Source organism: Sus scrofa, chromosome 1, assembly GCF_054392235.1.
Source record: "Sus scrofa isolate SSC_HxYL_T2T_F1_AM1 chromosome 1, Sscrofa_HxYL_maternal_Yorkshire_Landrace_v2.0, whole genome shotgun sequence".
Lineage (NCBI taxonomy): Eukaryota > Metazoa > Chordata > Mammalia > Artiodactyla > Suidae > Sus > Sus scrofa.
Window position 1 is genome coordinate 144,395,084 of NC_139383.1, and position 23,680 is coordinate 144,418,763.

The 23,680-nt window shown below is 35.3% G+C and overlaps 1 protein-coding gene across 2 annotated transcripts in view; it reads right to left on the reverse strand.

Moving 5' to 3' along the window:
* The window catches only part of LOC102166428 (uncharacterized), a 531,894-nt gene that overhangs the window by 47,135 nt on the left and 461,079 nt on the right, over nucleotides 1-23,680 (reverse strand). Inside the window, exon 6 of one of the 2 annotated variants that reach the window (XR_014814708.1) lies at nucleotides 17,580-19,965. The exons of the other annotated variant lie outside the window; for it this stretch is intronic. The gene's annotated coding sequence lies outside the window, so the exon portion shown is untranslated. Of the gene's footprint in view, nucleotides 1-17,579; nucleotides 19,966-23,680 lie in introns of those variants that run through there. 2 annotated transcript variants of the gene reach the window in all.

The following is a 23,680-nucleotide window of genomic DNA, read 5'->3' on the forward strand; positions in this document are numbered from 1 at the left end:
ATTAACTAATAGTGGGCCAATGGAACAAGTAGATTATGTTTTGGCTATTGTGTTTTTCCATCCTTTTACTTTTAACCAATTTCTGTCTTTAGATCTAATGTGAGTCTGTTATAGACACTGTATAGTTGGATCATTGTTTTTTTTTCATCCATTCTGCTAGGGAGTAGGTGATGGTAACAGCTAAATTAAATTAAATCTTTTACTGAAATGTAGATATTCTTCCTCCATTGAGCATTGCCCTAGTTGTGGTTTGTTTTTAATTAGATTCCAAAGACCCAATCGTCACTTTTGTAGAAAGACAGTTTGGAGTTCCCTAGTACTTTTTGCTGATGTCATTCAGTAAATTGATTTGTATTTTAAAAGGATTGTATAATTTGAAGAGCATAGCTGGAGTTTCAACAGGGAAATGAGAAAAGAGATTGGAGCATGTGTTTGGGGTCCAGAAGACTACTCCCACTTTTGATGATTCTCTAGAAGAACTAAGCATGTAGTTGTATTCATGATGATGATCTTTTACAGTGAAAAAACACAAAGCAAAATCAGAAAAAAGAAAAGGCACATGAAGCAAAGTCCAGAGGAAACCAGAAACAAGCTTTAAAAGTCTTCTTTGAATGGAGTCAGAGTCACTTAATTCCTCCAGCAACAAGTTGTGACATCAATAGTGACAAGCTCATTAGAAACTCAGTGCCTAGATTTTTAATGGAGATTAGTCATGTAGGCACCCTCCGCCTGGCTCATAAAAAATTACAGACTTCTCAAAAGAAAACAAGTGTTCAGTATAAACAATACTGTTTATAGAAACAGTTTAGGCATAGTGAGCCATTCTTATTAGTTAGGGAGAGAGGAACCCTCCTGAAATCCAAGGTCACAGATTTCATCCAACCTTATACCTGGTCTTTCTAAAATAGCAGTCCCAGGCCTACTTTGTGAACTCATTTTTTACACAAGGCACTTGCCACATGGTATTAAGCTCTGGGACATAAATGAGTCAAAAAGATTCTTGGGAAGTTTTGTAGTATATGTTGTGATGCCATTTCCCCCCTTTGTCTTCTTTTCTTTATTAGGAGTAATCACAAGCAAAAACATATAGTAGATAAATAGAGAAAAAAGAGAAAGGATTCTAAGCATATCTCTACAGAAAATCATCAAATCACAAAGGAAGAGAGCAAAAGAAGAATGTAACAAAGGACTACAAAACAGAAAACAATGACCAAAACAGCAATAAGTACATACCTATCAATAATTACTTTAAATATAAATGCACTATATTTTCCAATAGAGTAAATAAATGGATAAAAAAGAAGACCCAAGAATATGGCACCCACAAGAGAGATTTACCTCAGATGTTAAGGACATACACGAAGTGAAGGGATAGAAATGTTATTCCATGCAAGTGGAAACCAAAAAAAAAAAAAAGTTGGGGTAGATATACTTAGACAAAATAAACTTTAAAACAAAGACTGATTTAAGAGATGGGCTCCCTCCATCCTAACTACATAATCACATAATAATAAACAGATCAATTCAACAAGAGGATGTAACATTTGTAAGTAATTATGCACCCAGTATAGGAGCACTTAATTAAATATTAAAGCAAATATTATTAGGCCTAAAAGGAGAAACAGACTACAATACTATAATAGCAGGGGACTGTTAATACCCTACTTTCAAGGGATAGATAATCTGGATAGAAAATCAACAGGAAAACATCAGCCTTAAACAACACATTAGACCAGATGGATTTAACAGATGAACATTCCATCCAAAAGCAACAAATACACATTCTTCTCAAATGCCCATAACATTCTTCAGCATAGATCATATGTTAGGCCACAAAAAGTCTTAATACATTTAAGAAAATTGAAATCATATCAAACGTCTTTTCTCAACATAATGGCATGAAAACTAGATATCAATTATAAGAGGAAAACTGGAAAATTAACAAATATGTAAAGATTAAACATGTTTCTGAAAAACTGATAGGTCAAAGAAGAATTCAAAAGAGAATAAAAAATTCTTGAAACAAATGAAAATGGAAATGCACATGCAAAATCTTATGGGATATAGTAAAAACAGTTCTGAGTCAATTTCATAGTGTCAAATGCTGACCTCAAGAAACAAGAAAAATCTCAAATAAACAACCTAACTTAACATCACAAGAAACTAGGGGGAAAAAAGAGCAAATAAAGCCCAAAGTGAATATAAGGAGGAAATAGGAATCACAGGAAATAAATGAGACAGAAATGACAATAGGAAAAAAAAAATCAATGAAACAAGTTAGCTTTTTGAAAAGACAAACTTGAAAAGCCTTCAACAAGACACTGAGAAAAAAACAGAGAAGACTCAAGTACAATCAGAAATGAATTAGGACATTTATAACAGATACTGCAGAAATACAAAGGATCACTATAGACTACTATTAATTATACACCAAAATTGAATACTCCAGGAGATATGGATAAATTCCCAGAAACACACACCTCACCAAGACTGAATCATGAAGAAATAGAGAATCTGGACATATTAATTATAAGTAAGGAAATTGAGTCATTAATCAAAAGCAAACCAACAGACAAAAGCCCAAAACAAGACAGCTTCACTGGTGAATTCTTCCATACATTTAAAAGAAGAATTAATAGCAATCCTTCTAAAAATCTTCTAAAATATAAGACAGGAAAGAATACTTTCAAACTCATTTTATGAGGCCAGCATTACCCTGATACCAAAACTGGACAATAAACAAAATTACAGGCCAACACCCCTGATCAACATAGAAAACATAGGTGCAAAAACCCTGAACAAAATCCAACAAACAGAAGTGAACAATAATGTTAAAAGGATCATACACCATGATCAAAATGGGATTTATTCCTGGAATGCAAGAATGGTTCAACATCAGGGAAAAAAATTAGTGCGCTGCACCACACTAACAAAATGAAGCATAAAAATCATATGATCATCTCAATAGATACAGAAAAAGCATTTTACAAAATTCAGAACCATTTATATTATAAACTCTCAATAAAGTGGGTATAGAGAGAACACACCTCAATATAATAAGGCCATATATGACAATCATACAGCTAATATCATATTCAAAGGTGAAAAGCTGAAAGCTTTTCCTCTAAGATCAGAAACAAATGAGGATGCCCTCTCTTATAACTTATTCAACATAGTATTGAAATTCCTAGCCAGAAAAATCAGGCAAAACATAAAAAAAAAAAAAATAAAGATAAAAGACATCCAAGTTGGAGATGAAAAAGTGAAACTGTCATTATTTGTGAATGAATTTATACATAAAAAAATCTTAAATACTCCACCAAAAAACTATTTGAACTAATCAACAAATTCAATGAAGCTGTAAGATACACAATCAATATCTAAAATCTGTTGCATTTCTATATACTAATAAACTAACAGAACGAGAAATTTAAGAGTATCTCCTTTATGAGTGCTTCAAAAAGAATAAAAATCTAGGAACCAATGTAATTAAGGAGGTAAAAGAGCTGTACACTGAAAACCGTAAGACACCAATGAAAGAAATTGAAGAAATCATATAAAATGAAAAAAATATTACAAGTTTATGGGTTGTAATGATATTATTAAAATGTTCAAACTAACCCAAAGCAATGTGCAGATTTAATATAATCCCTATCACAATTCCAATGCCATTTTTTCACAGAAATAGAACAAACATCCAAATATTTGTATGGATTCACAAAATAGTCACAAAAGACTCCAAAGAGCCAAAGAAATCTTAACAAAACTAGAGGCACTGCACTCTCAGATTTCAAACTATATTACAAAGCTATGATAATATGAAAAGGTATGGAATTAGCTTAAAAACAGGCACACAGATCAATGGACAAAGAGCCCAGAAATAAACCCACACATATATGATCAATTAATTTATGACTAAGGAGCTAATAATTTTTTTTGTCTTCTTAGGCCCACACCTGTGACATAGGGAGGTTCCCAGGCTAAGGGTCAAATTGGAGCTATAGCCCTTGGCCTACACCATAGCTACAGCAACACAGGCTCTGAGCCATACATGTGGCCTACACCACAGCTCACAGCAATGATGGATCCTTAACCCACCAAGTGAGGGCAGGGATTGAACCTATGTCCTCATGGATACTAGTCAGATTTGTTTCCACTGAGCCATGATGGGAACTCCAGGAGCTGAGAATTTACAATGAGGAAAGGAGAGTTTCTTTAATAACTGGTGTTGGGAAAACTAGACAGACACATGCAAAAGAATCAAACTGAACCCATCTTTCACACGATATACAGAATTAACTCAAAATGGATTTAAAGACTGGAAGGAAAGACCTGAAACCATAAAACTCCTAGAAGAAACATAGATGGAAAGCTCCTTGACATTGGTCTTGGTGATGGTGTTTTGGATTTGACATCAGAAGAAAAGGCAACAAAAGCAAAAATAACATGTGAGATTACATCAAACTAGAAGGCTTCTGCCCAAAGAAAAACATCAAGAAAAATAAAAAGGACACTACCAAATGGGGAAAAAATTGTAAATTTTATATCTCATAAGAGATAAATATCCAAAATATATAAGAACTCATACAATTCAATGGACAAAAATCAAATAATCCAACTAAAAAGTGATCAGAGAATACAAATAGATACTTTTCAAAAAAAAAAAAAAAAAGCCATACAGGTGGCCCAACAGGAACACAAAAATATGGTCAACATCATTAATCATCAGGGAAATGTAAATCAAAACTACAAGGGGATTATCACCATATACTTGTCCAGAATGGCTATTCTCAAAAAGTCAAGAAATAACAATCATTGAGGATATGGATAAAAGGGAATCCCCATACACTTTTGGCAGGTTTATAAATTGACTAAGCCATTATGGAAAACATTATGAAGTTTCCTCAAAAAACTAAAACAAGAACTACTGTATGATCTAGCAATTCTACTTATGGGTATTTAATCAAATGGGAAAAAAAACATTAATTTGAAAAAAGATATGCACCTTTATGTTTATTTTAGCATTATTTATCATAGCCAAAATATGGAAATAATCCCAGGGTCCATCAATAGATGAATGGATACAGAAAATGAACTAAGAATATAATTCAAAAAGAATTATAATTCAGCCACAAAAAGAATAAAAATAGAATCTTGCCATTTGGACAACATGGATGGATCTTGAGGGCATTATGCTAAAAGTCAGACAGATAAAGACAAATATTGCATAATTTCACTTATATTGGAATCTAAAAAAGGTGGGGGTGGGCAAATTGGGTGAAAGGGGTCAAAAGTCCAGTTATAAAATAAATAAGTTATGGGAAAATAATGTACAGGATGGCGACTATATTAATAATATTCTAATTACATATGTTAAAGTTTCTAAAAGAGTAGACCTTAAAAGTGCTTATCAAAAGAAAGATGGTGATGTATTTAACTAGACGTATTGTGGTGATCATTTTGCAATGTATATCAAATATCACATCATACTGTACATATGCTATATGTTAATTATATCTCAATTTTTTAAAAGATCAGATATTTTTTGATGCTTTGGAGTGTATTTTGTTTGGTTTATAACACAATGCTGAAATGGATCTTATGTTGGAACATAAAATTCTAGTTTTATTCAGATTTTTGGGGGCAGAGTTCTGGAGGGAGATTGGCTAGAATAAGGCAAATAAAAAGGCATGCCTCAAGTCAGTGTCTCAAACAGAGCACCAAGAAGCCCTATTGTGGCCCTGGTGTCCAAGTGTATCCCATAAGTTAGAAGGCATTTTTCCGTCTTCTCAGAAGACAGAAGCAGCCTGGTCCATCATGGTAGCTGCTTAGGAGTTTGAGATTCAAACTGTCAATGTGGAGACAAGGAAAACAAGGCCGAAGTGTCAACTGCTATCAAATATCCACAAAGATGCACTGACATACCTTGGGGACAATGGAAGGCATGAGTGAGGCACCGCACACAGAATTAAAGGGGAAAGCAGGGAATTACCCATGGAATCCATCTTAGTGGGTTCAGGCTGCCATTACAACAGCCACAGATTGAGTGGCTTAGACTGAAATGTACTTGTTCATAATTCTCCAGGATGGAGGTCCAAGATCGAGAGTCAGTTTTAATTTCTCCTGATTCCTCTCTCCTCGTCTTATAGATAGCCAACTTGTCTGTGTCCTCAATGGTCTTTTTTTTCTGTGTGTTCACATCCCTGGTGTCTCTATTCTTATAAGGTAGACCAGTCAAAATCAGATTAGAGCCCCACCCTTATGACATCATTTAACCTCTGTTACCTTCTTAAAGATCTTATCTCCAAATTGTCACTCTGGGGGGTGAAGATATCAAATTAGTAATTTTGAGGGGACACAATTTAGTCCACAACCCCCTCCACAACTATTCTATAGAAATCATTTTATATAGAACCCCTTCCCCACCCAGGGTCTCCAAGAGGTTGGAATTCTAGTGGGTAAGTCAGGTTTACTCTATTTTTATTCTTTATCACATTATACTTTAATAGCTTATCCTAAAGCTGCTTTCATAGTTAATTTGAATATCTGAACATAATTAAGTGAGCTACTAGCTCTTTTTGACATATTTAGAAAAGCAACACCATGCAGAATCTTTAGAACTGTCATTTTGTACCCAGACCATGTTCAAAAACCTAGTTTGAATAAATTCACCATTTTTAGAATCACAATTATGTAAATGATCATCTCATTTTAACAGTACTTATAAAACTCTTCAAATTTTATAAATTGTTTTATATATGAATGAATTAGTGAATAAATAATATTTCTTTCTTACAGTGCAACCTAAACGTAGTTATCTTCATAGAGCGGAACAAAGAAAAGAATTATAATATATACACCACTGTACACAATATTGATTAGTAACAAGACCTATTGGATAGCTCAGGGAAATCTATTCAATACACTGTGATAGCCTAAATGGGGAAAGAATCCGAAAAAGAATGGATATATATATCCATATATATAGTATGACTGAGTCACTTTGCTGTATACCTGAAACTAACACAGTATTGTGTCACCTATATTCCAACAAAGTTTATTAAAAAAAAAAAAAAAAAGAATTATAGGTTCAAGCAAAATGCTGATCTCCAAAGCAGCCATGGGCGTTTTTAAGTAGTTTTAGATAAAATCTCAGTGTGTGTTCTTTAGAGTCTCCGGGTTAGGGAAGGTGTGACAGAGACTCTACAATGGTCTCAAGCTCAAGCTTTATGCCTCTACCCTCTCTCAGGATGTACTCAGGCAGTTGCTGATTTTGTTATGATATTGTGAGTTTAGCACCTTACACAATTTTAACTGGTCTTATTTATCTCAATTTTCTCTTGGAATTCCCCACTACGAATACTTTAGAAACAAAACAAACTGGGTCACTGTGGTTGCTCAATTCAAGAAGACAACATTTATGTGGAAGCCCAAATGTATCTCAGCCACTGGAGTTGACCAGTGCACACTGTGGGTTTTTTGCTTTTCTGTTTTTTGCTTTTTTACTTTGTGTTTTCATTTTAAATAGTTTTACTACAAGATGTTAATATTCAGGATACTACAGTGCAATTTATGCTTCTAATCTGAATTTTGATAACTGGTTTTAACATGTTACTTGATTATTTTTTTCATCATGACTTTTGGGCAAAAAGCCTACCCAGTAATTGAGATGATCATTTGATTAAACAGTTTATCCTGAATAACCTGAGACATCAATTCATAGATACCTTGTATGGTACTTTTATAGTATTTTCAAGTAGCTTTGGCAAGTTTGTCTTCTGACTTTTTATCATATGTTCTTAAACCCAACATGAAATGCCATCAGCCCACCTGGGCTTCTGACTTCTCTAAAACAAATCAGATAAATCAAAGAGTTGACTGGCAAGCTAGAGGAACACAACATACTTACTCACAATTTATTCCATGAAAGCTCAAGTGATTCACGATCCAAAGAGGATTTGAAATACATGTCATCTAAGACATGTTTGCAGTACACACCAAAGTCTTATATTTTAAGTGGAGTCTGGTACTCAGAAGGTCTTTCATCAAGAGCTTTGTAACTCTTTGGGTATGTCCTAAAAGCTCCAAGACACACTTGCCCTGCAGATATTGCTCTCTTGTGTATAAACAAGGTCTGGGGGTAAACCTTCTGAAAATCACTGGGACCATTCAATCTAGGCATACCCAGACCTCCTCTCTAGGAAAGTTCCAAAATTAATGAACATCACAGACAGAAGCAACCATCACTTACTACCCTCTGATTTTCTCTGTTTCTTCCAAAGCTGAACAATGTGTTGGTGACAGCATCCAGGGCAGTGAGTTTCGCTATCATTATGCCTAGTTCTCTGTGATTTGGAATTTTTTATTAGCATTTTTACAGAGCATGTATTGACCTAAGCCCGCTTAATTATCTAAAGCCTCAGCCTAAGGGTAATAAATAAGATTAATATAGTATTTAAGATAAGTGGCACTGGGCAGTCTCTCCATTGATTGTGGAATGAGTTAAGGTTTTGTCTTTCATGTCCACATAAGAGAAGAAAAAGGAAAGCTTAAGGAAAGGATTCATTAAGAATCCTTTGTCTAAAGACCTCAGGAAGTTTGACATCCTATTCTTCCTGACCTCTTCCTATCCCTCCTATAGTCAGGGATAATGTTTTTAACATCACAGTTTGAACACAGCCCAATATTTTAAATTAAATCCAAAGATTAAGGCCTTCTTATAAATTTCCTGGTTCCGTTGCCTTACATTATTGGATATATTTCTGTTTCCTTTGCTTTCATAGACCTAAATAATGAAAACTCTTTATAGTTCATCCAAAGCTCACTGACTCTGACATGTGGAATTCACATTTTGTGAGTAATTTCCAGGGTACTTCCTATTTTTCTGCTGAGTTGTATGCCAAGATAACTTTTGGAAGGTACAGTAGTATGGGTAATTGGCAATTATCCAGGTTTGCATTAGCTATGTTATGGAGGTGTTACTGTAAATTATGAATCCATGCAAACAGGTAAATTTCATCGACAATAATTCTCACTGGGGGTGTGGCCTTACTTTACCTCCCTTTTTCATATATTTATATGAAAATTGACTCAACTGATGCTTTCTTTTTTCTCTGAAAAAGCCCATCAATAGGTATCCAAAGACAGCCATAATTAGGCAAGCTGGCCAATTAAATACGGAAACACAATATCTTGTTAGCAATTGGCATCAACTGTTGGGTGACATTTTGATAAACTGCTTCAATATAGTGTATAGCATTTTGGTGCCTTTTCACTTCTTAAAAGGTCACAGTCTCTGAAAACTAACATCGAGAGAGCTGATATTTAAAGGGTATAGGAAAATTCAAATAAATAGCCTGTTCCACTTCAGATCACTCTTGTCACAATAAAATCCCCAAACATCTAGTTGGCTTTTCTTAGTTTACTTGTTGAGGTTTCCATTATCATAAGGGGAAGATGACACACCTTTCTCTAATCCAAATTTGCTATCACTTGAAGCCTTACTCTACATTTTCAATAAGGAACTTAATAGTTGACTCCTTGGGGAAGATCTGAGTGCTTACAAGTGGCTCCTTTCCTAAGAGAGACCTAGAGACATTTCTATGCCAACACCCATTAGTGAAACTTTCAGAAAACTTCTAACCACTGTGAGGGGTGTGCACTGCACTGCTCATGGGTAGACATCAAATCAACTCCACCAAGACTCCAGGTTAGTGTTTCTTACAATATGAGTCCATAAACCATCTACTTTAAAACAGCACCTGAGGGCTTTATCAAAAATGCAGATACTTGACTCAGAGTCCAGATCAACTGAATCAGATTCACTGAAGGCAGTGCTGAGGAGGCCTGGTGTTCACAAGATCTCCAGGTAATTCTCAAGCATTACTTTAGAAAGCCACAGCTCTGTGCCATAAACAGATGGTCTGACCATTGAGGGACACTGAGCTAGATCCTGCCTCTCCTCCTTCACACATACTGAACTTCTTATATTCTCATCCAACAGGAAAAGCACTATTTCTAACATGACTTGAAGATGAAAAAACAAGTTGCCTTTTCCCAAAATGACTCATCCTTGACTTTTTGTCCAGACTGATGCAAAGGATCTGTCTTGCACATTGTGTGCTGCTTGTAGACATTTTGGGGATGTGTGTAACGTCATTATTTCATTAGGAGTGGATAATTTTTCTTTTCATTTGTCCTATGTAATATATGAAGTGTCACATAAACTTCTTTTACAGCCTTGTTAAGAAAAGTCTGAGAGCTGGAGCAAATCCATGTCTGTGTATAGCAGAGCGTGGTCAGGGCACACATTGGTTGAATTAGTCAGTGGTCCTGCTGTTCAGTCACTGGGCCACTACCACAAGAGGGCAGGTGGCATAACTGCTCTTTCAAAAAAGCAAACCTGTATCTATTTTATCCTCTATCCAGTACATAATAAGTTTTATTGATTCTAAATAATATTTGCTATTTAGTGCAACACACTTTGTGGTTTAAAAGGTTTAAACTTGTAGTTTAAAAGGAGATTAAAAGCAATTTCCTTGGAACAAAATAGCTAAAAACACATGGTAGATTAAGCAAATTGCAGGAGGTTAACAGACTGGAATATGGTCATATCAAGTCTCCCCATTCTTAAATGTGCCTGCCCTGGAGGTCAAGGCTCAAGCACCTACTAAGACACTTACATGTGTGAGGTCCATGTGGTGGTCACCTTACATGTTTTCTGAAAGAGTCCTCATTCAGCTTTGAGAAAGAAAATGAGGCATTATACCCATCAGCCTGTATAATTTGTTTAAAAGGAAGAATGTTTAGTGAGCTTCAGCTATACCTATTGTCCTACTGCTTAGAATGTATTTAGGATCCACCTCCTTCTGTTCCTCCTTCCCTATGCTCCACTAGCTCTGAAACACTAGATATCTTCTCAACGAACATTGGGAGAGTTTATCTTTTCTTTGATTTTTCAGGTTCGGGGTCTCATGCCAAACTGGCTTACTTGTGCCAATTAATATTTTGTGCTTTTCCTCATATGTTTTGGATCTCCTGATAAGAACTGTGCTTCCTGCTTGCTTCTTTCTGATGCCACAGAAAGCTAGACTCAATACTTAGCCATAGCCACTGGCCTCTTCCATTCTGACATGTGTGTAGCCCTGCTTTTATTGAGCACCTGCTTGCTATAGATGACATTTGCCAAGTTCTCTTAATCAAGTGACTCCTGGATATGATCTTTCCAAGTCTATCTGACCAGTGGCTATCATGACTTAATATTGACACTAGGAGTGAAGAACTATTGACTGTATGTAAATATAACCCCAGTTCCCAACTCCCTTTAATGATTCTTTACTGAATTCCATGAAGCCCAAGAGGAATTGAGAGACCAATAGTTAATACTGGAGTTGGGGTAGAGAAATTAGTATGCATCAAGTACCTGTTGAGGGCCGGACATGTAATCTTCCTTACAGTCAGGAAATGCTTCTTGGGGATGGGAAAAGGAAAACTGAGCACATACAACAGTAAAACTTAGAGAAAGTGATAAAATACTTGAAAAACAAAAGTATTGGAGCATATCATTTTTAAGAAACACTGGGCATAAGAAGGTGAAATATGAAAATAGTCAAGAGACTCAAAGAATAGGAGTTCCCATCATGGCTCAGTGGAAACAAACCCGACTAGTATCCACGAGGATGAGGGTTCAATCCCTGGCTTCACTCAGTGGGTTAAGGATCTGGTGTTGCCATGAGCTATGACATAGATCACAGATATGGCTCAGATCTGGCGTGTGGTGTAGGCTAGCAGCTGCATCTCTGATTTGACCCCTAGCCTGGGAACTTCCTTATGTCATGGGTGTGGCCATAAAAAGAAAAAAAAGAGAGAGACTCAAAGAATAATTCAATATTAAAAATAACATTGAGGAGAGTTTAGAAATCTGATTCAGAAACTGAAAAGTAGCACAATGAACATAATGGCCATGTCTCTTGTACTTATTACCCTATTCTCTGCTTAACATGTTTTTTGGGACATGATAGGAACATCAAAGTATTTCTTAAAAGATTAAATTCAATAATGTCTTGATCAGCAAAGTAAACTTCTTTGTACAATCAAAATATGTATGGTGACATTGGCACATTCACTAATATTTTTTTAAAATAACTTGAGTGTCCGTGTCCAAGATAAATGTGAGCTTAGAGAATGCATTTTGCTGGTCAATATTATTCCAATAAAGGTTAAAGATCTTAGTCATCTATCTGCCTATTTTCTTCTAAAAATATTATGTTTTACTCTTTCTTAATGCATTAATTTTCTATTTCTTAGCATGGTTATTTTTCACATTATTTAGAGAAAATTTGTCTTCCTGCAAAAAATTTTTGCATTGTATATACAGTGTTACTTATTGCTTGGATAATGCCCTATTAATTTCAATGGATTCCTTTTGACATAAAAATGGATTTGCACTGAAGGGCAAACACTACCTCCATATGTATCCAGGCTGCATTACAATTGAATCCATCACATTATACATTTATAGGTGTCTACCCCTGTTACACTGCTGAAATGGCCTGCCATAAAAAATGGCCATGTGAAAAGCTGGTTTAAATTTCATGCATTTTTACTTGCAAAGTATCTGGGTAGATGAACAGAAGCCTCCAAGATGAAATCCTTTCCAACATGAATATGCTAACATGACTCCCTGGAAGCAACACCTCAGCACTTCGTCCAGTGCCTTTTCTTTAGATTCCAATGACAGATTTGTTTTAGGGTCAGCATGTTGGAAAGCAGTAAGAATTTATTTTTTCAAGCTCACAGTGGTAAATGGCACATTGAAAGAGGAAAATGCAATCTCTTCTGTTTCCTTTGGCACCAATGATGCTAGTAAGTGAGGGTCCCTATATGGAAATCAAAAGTTTAATTTAGCATGTAGGATCTTTTAGGTTATATCTTTAATAAGGTTTTTAGACAGTTAAAATGTCTTCCTTTTCTTCATTGAGCATGGAAAACCATGCCTATGAAGCTGACTTCAGGTATGGAGGCAAAACATGATCCTCAGAGACAAGCAGAGAAACCAGCCTTAATAGACTTTTTGTTTGGGGTGCTTCTAAAAAGTGAGGGTTAAGAGTTTAGGAGACAAAACTTGTGGTTACCAAAGGGGAAACATGGGAGGAAGGGATGAATAAGGAGTTTGGAAGTAACATATATACATTACTATATGTAAAATTAATAACTGACGAGGACCTACTTTTATAGCACAGAGAACTCTACTCAGTATTCTATAATAACCTATATGCAAAAAGAATCTGAAAAAGAATGGAAATATGTATAACTGAATCACTTTGCTGTATTCCTGAAACTAACAACATTGTAAATCAACCATACCCCAATAAATTTTTTAAAAAATAGCAATAATAAAGAGTAAGAAAAAGTTTAGGAGAACATTAATTTTGTGGGATTTCATCATTCCCTTCTTTTACCAGAAGTTAGAACTCTTGAATGGAGGTAAATTTATTATAGCAAATAATATATTAGTAGGAGAAAAAAAAAATAAAACAATAGATCTCTATGACTCAAACAAGAAAAAATTCTAGGTTCACGTTTTGAGATTTTACTTTGCACATAATAAAACACAAAATAGAACAGGAAGGGACAATAACAACACCAGATTAGAATCAGAACATTTGGGTTTATGATCCATTTCTGTCCTTTCTAGATACATGATTTTGAAAAGTCATCAGGCTACTATTATATGCTTTATATATAAAATGGGGATTTTCCATAAGCAGAAGTTGCTCCACATATTTAAAAAAGTTAAAGCCAACATTTAAAGATCAAAAATTTCACATAAAAACAGACTTCCAGTCTCAGTTGCTTTATAAGTAAAATGGGGATAAAAACAACCTACTACTTTGCATTCTTATGTAGAGTGAATAAGATATATGCTATATGCTTTGAAAACTTGAAATAAACATTATTTACCATTTATTAAACTCATGTCATTCTTGATTTTAGTGACTTATTTTGACTCTAATTTTTTTAGTTTTTTTCCTTGTTCTTATGAAACAGGAATTAACCACAGTACTTCATTTTCAACGCCTTGAAGACTATAGCTTCTTTTTATTTTTATTTTTATTTTTTTTGGCAGCAACTATAGCATGTGGAAGTTCCAGGGCTGAGGATGAAACCGGTGCCACAGCAATGACAATTAACAGATCCTTAACCCACCAAGCCTGGAGGGAGTTCCATGACTATCAATTTTTAGTTAGGCTTGGCCCATGAATTCTGACTCATAACTTTTTCCAGTCAACTTATTGAAAGATGGCTTTATTTATCATAATGTATGAATGGAATATAAATGAGGCTTTAGGTACATCAGCTCCCTTATGTGAATACACATGAGTCAAATACGTGTATAAGGGGACATAAAGCGCATTTTGAGATGGTAAAGAAGTAGATAGAGTTCAGTTTCTTTTCTTATTTCTCCCTTTCTATCACTATAAACTATTAAATACACAAGATGTAAAAGTAATACATATTGATGCAAATTGAGCTGGCAAATTGTGAGTTTTTAAAAAAAGACTCCTATTGCTTTTTGGCCTTCAATACGTTAAAATATATTTTATAAAACTTTCTTATAACCTTCAAAAAATCAGTCTTATTTTTTAAAAAGATTTTTGTTTTTACAGAAGTTAGTGGATCAAAGATAAGGTTAAAAATTAGTAGTACCTTTCAAAGGATTTGTAACACTTTATAGCTGGGAATTTCAGAACCAACTATTAATCATGTTATAACTTTAAAAGATATAAATGTGTACCAAGCAGAAAGAATTCAGTTCAGGTCTGCTGGCCCAAATACAACGGGCTGAATAGCAGAGTCCTGAGATTTCTTAGATGCATAATGTTCTTACAAATGGTCCGTGCTATGCTAATAAAACTATTGTGACTCGGAGCTTTTGCAGTAGAAACTGACAGATGAGGCCGAGTTAAGTACTTTTTCAGACAAGCTACTACAGTAAATCATTAAGGCGCACAAACAATCATCCTTCATCAGCACGCAATTTGTTTCATAGCAATTGCAAATCGAAAACAATGTAAACAAACAAATCGACAACTAATGAACATCCCCCACTGCTCACTGTAAATAGATCTACAACTTTAGAAGAACACTTTATCCAACACATTGTCAACTCATTGTAAACACATCTACAACTCATAAACAACTCATTACCCAGTCTGTTGTCACCTCATTGCAATTAAAGTTGAATGTTAACTGTACTGTATGTTCCTGCTCTGAATCAGATTATATCCCAGGAAGAAAATGCTAAGGAGAGCCAGTTCAGAAATGAGAAGGCTATTTTATTTTCCTTTCCCCCCACATCATCTTGACTTTAAAAATTACTTGACCAGGCTCACACAGAAATTAAACTGAATTTTTACTCTTTCTGCAGGTATCACACATTTTCCATTTGCATAGAGAAGGCAGTGGTTTCTCAGCACAAGTTTCTTTGGTAGAGGAAAAGTAAACGTGTAAAGTATTCCCTAAGCAGTAGTAAAACTCACAGCTTTTACTGTAATTGCTTTGTGTGAACTGCATTTGGCATCCCTACCTGGTATATAATCTTTTGGTTAGGGCCAGTGTTTTTTACAGTCTGCAGGATGATTATTTTTGGAAAGCAAACATGAACTTATGAATGTCACCACAATTCTCCTGTAATGTTAATTTTACCTAAGGATTTAAGTGTACTTATTTGTCATTCTGATTTACATAATCTTTAAATCACATAGAGTGTATTGCCAGATTATACGTGTGTGCCTATGTACAGTATATCGGTAAATATGGGTGCAACACATAAGTAGACATGTTGGTAGTATTTGACTCATTATACACAGAGTTGGTTTATGAAATGAGGGTATACTTTTTTATTTTATTTTTTTCTGATTCAGACTAAGCTTCCACTTTCTGGGTTAATCTGTATGGAAGATAAAAGGATTTGCATTGGAATGCCACTAAATGAAAATGATTTATACATTTAAGATACAATCCCATGCACCCAACTATAATTTAACATATTTATGAGCATCATATTCATACCAATAACACAAAAGGGCTATGGTGTAGTGAAAGAACAACCAACTGACAATGAAGGGATTTTTGGTTCTCTGGCCAATTTTGCTTCTAAAGACATAAGATATTCTATAAAGTTGTATTCCAAAAAGTTAGTCATAGATTCCTTCCTAGGAAAGATGATCTCTAAAGTTCTTTCCAACTTTGAATCTTACTCTGAATATTTTAAGTATCCATGGTACAGGGTGCTTTGGGGGACATATAAGAAGTTATTTCTACCTTATGAAATAGTGGGCTGAATTAAGGCTTTGTAGTCAGATATCTGAATACAGTTCTGTCACCTCCCAGCTGTGTAACTCTCTGAGCCTTTAGTTTCTGTGCCTATAAAAAGATTCAAATACTTGTCAGGTATCCAGCTCCATGCTCAGTGCTAAACAAGTATTCAATAGATGATAGAAGTCATGATGAAGAAAATCAAACTCTAATCTCTCTCTAGAGAAAAACCAGACCAATAAAAATTTCTTCATTCATCCCTACATCCTCTTTCATAGTCTCTTACCATTATAGACAGGCTATAATGTTGTACATTATTCACATTAATGTTTGTTTCTTAGGAAGAAAATTTGGGGGGGAGCATGGATTTTCTATTTCCTTTTCTGTTTCATTCTTCCGTGACATGTTCTATGATGATGGCACTCTGAGTATCCTAAATATCATAGTATGAACCTCCAGATTTAAATATATTATTAAAAATAAGGGTGACATTTTTACTGCAAAAGAGAGTTTTGTGAGTTTTCTCTTGTATGCTATTAATATACTAAATTATTATAAGTTGAGATATCTTGTTACAGCACAAAGATCAGTGCACTATGAATTGAGAAGGTGTAGGTTTTAGTCTTAGTTCTGCCCATAAGCAAGAATTTAAGCTTGGATAATTCCCTTAACTCTTCTAGATGAAATTAAGTATTTGGTTCTCTACTTGTCTCTCCCATTTCCCACTCTTAATTCCTTTCAGATCATTTATTCATTCAACAAATACTTATTGATCAACACAATGTGCTAGGGACTTATCTAAGTACTGGGAACCCATTATGAGCAAGGCAGACAAGTCCCTGTCCTCATGGAGTTGATGTTCTCCTGGATGAGACAAAGTGAGCAAGTAAGGAAGTTAATGCAACATCAGTTAAAATCACAGTGACAAATGAGGCAGGTAAGAGGTTTGAGACTAATGGAAAGTCATGCAATTTTAGACAGAATGCTGAGAGCAGTCCTCTTTAATGATGCCATTTGATTTCAGACTTGAATTGAGAAAGAAGTCATCCATTTTTATAGTAGACTCAATGGTTTTAGAATACAAGGATTAAAATGTGCTCTCTGTTTTTCTTTGTCTTGAGGATAGCAGATTCCATTTCCATCATTCTCCATAGCTCTTATCTTTTAAGGTGTAGGGAAAAAATCATTCTTTTTTCTACCCACCACACTCAAATGTATCATCTTTACCCCCATCTTCTTCTAATATCAGAAATCAAGCCTTTATTTATTTATTTATTTTTTATTTTCCCACTGTACAGCATGGGGGTCAGGTTATCCTTACATGTATACAGTACAATTACATTTTTTCCCCCACCCTTTCTTCTGTTGCAACATGAGTATCTAGACAAAGTTCTCAATGCTATTCAGCAGGATCTCCTTGTAAATCTATTCTAAGTTGTGTCTGATAAGCCCAAGCTCCCGATCCCTCCCACTCCCTCCCCCTCCCATCAGGCAGCCACAAGTCTCTTCTCCATGATTTTCTTTTCTGAGGAGATGTTCATTTGTGCTGGATATTAGATTCCAGTTATAAGTGATATCATATGGTATTTGTCTAGAAATCAAGCCTTTATAACACTGTTCATAGGTTTAGCCTTCAATTTCCATAGCTGTAAATCAAAATACCATTTATAAAAAAAAAGGAATATGTTGGAATGAACACAAAGAGGACAGCCATTTAGGATAGAGAGTTATAAGAGGTGAAGTCAGAGATTTAGGAGAGCTGTGTTATTTAGTGTTCCAGATCAGCATGAAGGCTTTGGGTTTTGTTCTGATCAGGATAAGATTCTTCTGGCACTCCATGCTGAATATACTGTGACAGGGCAAAGGTAGAACAGAGAGACCAAACTAGAGCCTTTTTCAATAATCTGAGCAAGAGATGACGGAGGCTTGGACAATGAAAGTGCTGAGAAGTTGGATTTGTGACTTTTGAAAGTCTAGGACTTAGGACATGATGATGGGTTGGCTAGTGGAGTGGAAGATGAGAGAAAAACAGAATTCAGTGTCCTGAAGATCTGAATGTGCTGGACCAGTTATGAGCTGGAAGGCCTCAGCCAAGTCAGTTAATCTCTCTGACCCTCCCAATTCCCTTACTGAATTGCTATGAATTTAAATGGATTAGATGGCACAGAATCGCCCCCTCCAGGAACTATTAGCTTCTATCTCCTCATCCTTCCTTTACAGTTCCAAACATGCTAGAAATGAGAGTCTGAGATTCTGAGTTTATGACACAGACCATTTTATCTTGTGATTGCTCTCAATGATATATATAATAGATTTTAAAAACAAATTCTGGACAGACAGTGAAAACAATAATGTGATATCATAAAAAACTATTATTAAATACTCCAGATAAATTTTAGAAACCTCATTTCTTGGCCAAAATCTGTGGATTCCCAGCAGGGATGGCTACAACCTCACACATGTGAGCCAGAAGAGGGGCTTTCCAATGGAGCTGGCTAAGCGCTGGTGGCAGCACTGGCTTTCCTGAGACCTGATACCTTCTGGAAAAATTGCGCCCGGCTTCAAAAATGGCTGCCAGCTTCCTCTGAAGTAAAAGACAGCTTCTTTTGTCTTAGTTCCTTGGGACATTCTGACCTAATCACATACTTTTTTTTTTTCTTTTCTTCCCCAAATTTCTAGCCATTTACCTTTGGGCAAAGCAAATCAGCCTAAGAATGTTAACCATCTCCTCACTCTCAGGTTTTCTCATTCTCAGATCAACTCTGAAGAGAAAGTAAACACTGGAAGACGCTTTCTAGAGAGGTAAAACCCTTGTGGACACAGACTGCATTTCTAACCCTCGTGAACGACATTTTCATGAAAGTGAACAGAGAAGAGAATGGAAAACACAGTAACGTGATCATATCACCAGTGTTTATCGAACACTCTCTATATTCCAAATACATTAATTTAATAGCTCATTTGCACAACACCCCTCTGAAATATTTACTCTCTTTATCGTTCTTATTTCCATAAGTAAACTGAGACATGGAGAGGCTAATTGGTCTGGTCCGAACACAGCTAGGCAGTGGTCAAGACTGGATTTGCACCCAGGTCATCTGGCCCCTGATGCTGTACTTTGAAACATTATTCAATACTGCCGCTATCATTGTGTTCAGAAAAATAAATCAAAGAACAACATTTCAACTTATATCAAGCTATTAAAAACATTTCTCTGTTTTAGGAACAGCATCTCATTAATACTAATGTGAAGAGAGAAGTTGAGCTGAAAGGCACACGAAGGTCTGAAAGCTTATTTACACTCCAGACCTGTGTCTGGTAATCTTTACCATTTAAATGATCTGAATCCCTAATGCTACAGCATAAGCTGTGTTATTTTAGAATTCTCTGCGATAGTCTTTAAATCAGCTGTTCTCCCCATTGCCAGCAAGGTCAGAGCTTCTGGGTGGCCTTCAAAGGAAAACTCAACTAGAATAGACTGAAGAGTTTATGAAATTAAAAAGTTGACAATTTCTCAGCAGGGAAATAATGTTATACCCTCCATGTGAAAATTCCCAGAAAAATACGTTCATTCTTACCTCTCAACCTTCTCTCCTTTTTCCTCCACTCATTCTTTGTTCTATACACACAGATTCTTCTTGAAGCCTATCAAATTTCCAGATGAAAATATGTGCTCAAAATGTGCTAATATTTTACATGTGTATAAAAACAGAGGTATGCTCATTATGCTATAGGAACTAGGCATTTAAGACACACAGTTGCTAAGAGTTGAGTCTTAAGCTTTAATTCAACCAGGATACTATATAGAATGGTGTTCTGTGTCATATCTGCTTCAAAGTAAAGGGGGTGGGTGATGATTTAGAACCTCTATAAAAGTAAATGTAAATGATTTTAACAAATGTTCTGCTTTATTTTTTTCTTTCCGGTTACTTTCTTATTTTATTTTTTTAAGATTTAGGCTTCTCAGTGATATGCATTCTTTCAGTGAATCGTGTTATTTATAACATTTACAGTTTATTGGTGTTTAGTGCTTACAATATTATTAGTAATTAAAGTCATACTCATTCTTGGAAGCAATCAGAAAGGACCCCTTTCATAAATTCAAGTAAGCCCAGCACTGCCAATATGGAGTTCCCCAAAACCATTGTAAGTTCAGGCTATGTCCTGTATTTAAAACAAGTGAATTCTGCCAGGCTCCACATCATCTGATTATTTTTCCTTCACTTTTCCTTAATGCAGCCTCTTCACTACTTCTGGATTTTTCTTGTTCTTCTTCTTTTAAGTCTGTTCAGAATTTGCCTATTTTGTCACTCAATGAAGACTAGCTGAAAACTTTTTTCTAAGTGTTGGCTGACTTCAGGCTAAATTCCAGATAACTAGGTGGGACTGAAATGTGTATGTAGAGAAATTTTATATGAAACATCTGTTGTACAAATGGAGATGATTTTTAGTAAACTTAGTCTCTATTTGATCTAAATAGATCTTGTTTTCATTTTGACTTTCTACATAAGATCACAGCTATAGGGCCTTGTACTAAGCCATACCCTCAAAACTAAAAAAAAAAAAAAAAAAAAAAAAGAAAACAAAAACAAAAAAAACTCAATTCATAAAGCAAAAAAAAACCCATGCATTGCTATGTACTGTGTTTTAATATTTATCTACAGTGTCTGTATGTTATATAATTTGGAAAACACAAAAAATATAAAATAAAAATCATTGATATTAAATTTCCTTTGAAAATGTATTGTCATACATGTTAGACATTTAGATTATTCTATTTTACTAAACAGTAATGAATATACTTATTTATTTATTTATTTATTTTGTCTTTTTAGGGCCATACCCAAGGCATATGGAGGTTCCCAGGCTAGGGGTTGAATGGGAGCTACAGCTGCCAGCTTACACCACAGCCACAGCAATGCCAGATCCGAGGTGTGTCTGCGACCTACACCACAGTTCATGGCAATGCTGGATCCTTAACCCACTGAGCAAGGCCAGGGATCCAACCCAGAACCTCATGGTTCCTTAGTAGGATTTGTTTCCGCTGAATCACGATGGGAGCTCTGTAAACAGTAATGAATATTCTTGAACACAAATAGTGGTTAATTGGATTTAAAAAAATATATCTTCAGCCATTTGTCATCAAATTTCTATACTCGCAGGGATTCTCAGAGGGCAGCTTAACTACACATTCATATTCTTAGAGTTTAGTGTCTTCTTATAGTCTTGTTATCTAAAATGGCTAAAGAAACCAAGTTTTAAAATCATATATTGCAGTAAATGCTGTGTTATAAAAGATGTTTATAAAATATGTTTTAATTAACTTTTCAAATCTACTTTTAAAATTTACACAAAGGGGACTACTAATGGAATGCTTTGTAAATAAACACCCTTTTGTACTTAGCATGGAAAATGTTTATGAGAATCTTGTAGGGAAAAATGCAAGCAGTTTTTATATTCTGCTTTAGCTATCATAAATGTTGGAAATGAATCTCAAACATACATAAGTTACCTTACAAAAATAAGTATATCTTACAGTTTTGTTGGCTTTTCTAATGCCTAGGTTTGTGAGTCACCATATACAGTTTTACATGTATTTTAATCCTAATTTTCACAAAAATTTTGTTACAATATCAAAGAAATTACAAAAATTGCTTAACCATGACAGAGCTGAGATTCTGCATATTTCAACTTTCAGATTTGTGACCTATGTGGTCAATGAGTGATGGATTAGGAGTGAAAGAGTTAAGCTGCATGTGTTCTGGTATAGTATAGCCAGGAATTAAGTTCAGGACAGGGCAGTTCAGATAGGTCAAGGCCTAGTGGAGTCAAAGATCAGGGAAACCAAGGGTTCAGAGAGCTGGAGACCTAGAGAAACATGCCCTGGAGAATTTCAAGGAAACAAGGTCTAGAAACCTCACTTGGAGCGAGGGGCCAGGCTGTTGTGCCATTCCTGGCCCAGCACAGAGATTAATGTAATCTTGAACCACTCTCTCGAGGATGGTGCTTTCTGTCATTGAAAAAGCTGGAACTAACCATAGGGAAAAAGATGAAGGGCCTCTTTCCTTGAATTTCTATTGCCTAGTTAATCAGAGTGACTGGGGCACAAGATTCAGAAGCCAACAAGAGGTTACTAAAACCAGTGGAACAATCCAGCCTTGGGTTGTTGGGAGGGTTTGGAAACAGATTAGACCAGAGGACAGAGACTCCACGAGACCTTGACCTGGCTGAACTTGACCTTCTGGCTGGAGTCCACTAGCATATACATAGCTCAAAATAGCAAAGGAGTATCAGAATTGGGCCCTTCAACCAGAGTAAAGAGAGAAGTATAACAGTCACAGAGGTAATGTGGTATATTGTGGGAAAAACACAGGCTCTGAGTCAAAACAGCCAGACTAAAATGTTATCTCTGTACTTATTAAATATGACATTAACTCACTGATCCAACTCTTTGAACCTTAATATTCTTTCATAAAATACTAAGTATCAACACTACCTTCATGTAGGTTCTATCACATATTAGAAACCATCTAAACCAAAGATTAGGATGTACACAAGAAGTAAAAGGTATTATTACTATCATTGCTATTATTACAACTACTATTACTATTATTTAAAATTCTATGCCAGAAATAGAAAATAAAGAGAGGCTTGAGATTCTCAAATAGCCATCAACCAAAGGTATTTCTCCTTCCACCTCATCTTAGCTTGTCCAGTTAACCAGCTTCTCTCAAAAGCTTAATAATTTTTACTCCATTCTGAAGCTCTCAAGGACCTAGTATAGTCAGGATTCATTTTATCTTTTAAACCCAAGTTGTCAGAATGCCACAGGTGAAATATTATAATATTTATAATATTATAATATTATTAATAATATTATATTATAAAATTATAGTAATCATGGATGTCATTTACTGAGAACCTGCTTGATTACTGGCACCATGTGTCAGTTGAATCCACATATTAGTTCTCATTTTATATCCACAAAAGTCTATAATGTAGGTGTTATTAGCCTTTTTGTTATTGTTGTTGTTGAATGAATAAATGAAGGACTATCTCAATGTTTACCTAACTGGCCAGAGGTGGAACTGGGAATTGACGTATGTTTAAATGCAAGGCTATAAAATAGGCACCTCAAGTGTTCATTTGAGGGATTATTTCATCGCAATTAAATATGTACTTATCTGTGTGGCCCTTCTCTCTTTCCAAGATAAAGAGTTTCTTGTGATTCTGAGTCTTCTGCAACTCCTGGGATGATCCAGGGTAAGTTCACTAATTCCCTCAGCAGTTAATCACTGATTCTTTGTTCTGTACCCACATTCATCAAGGGCTCACTAACTTGAGGTTACCAATCACAGTT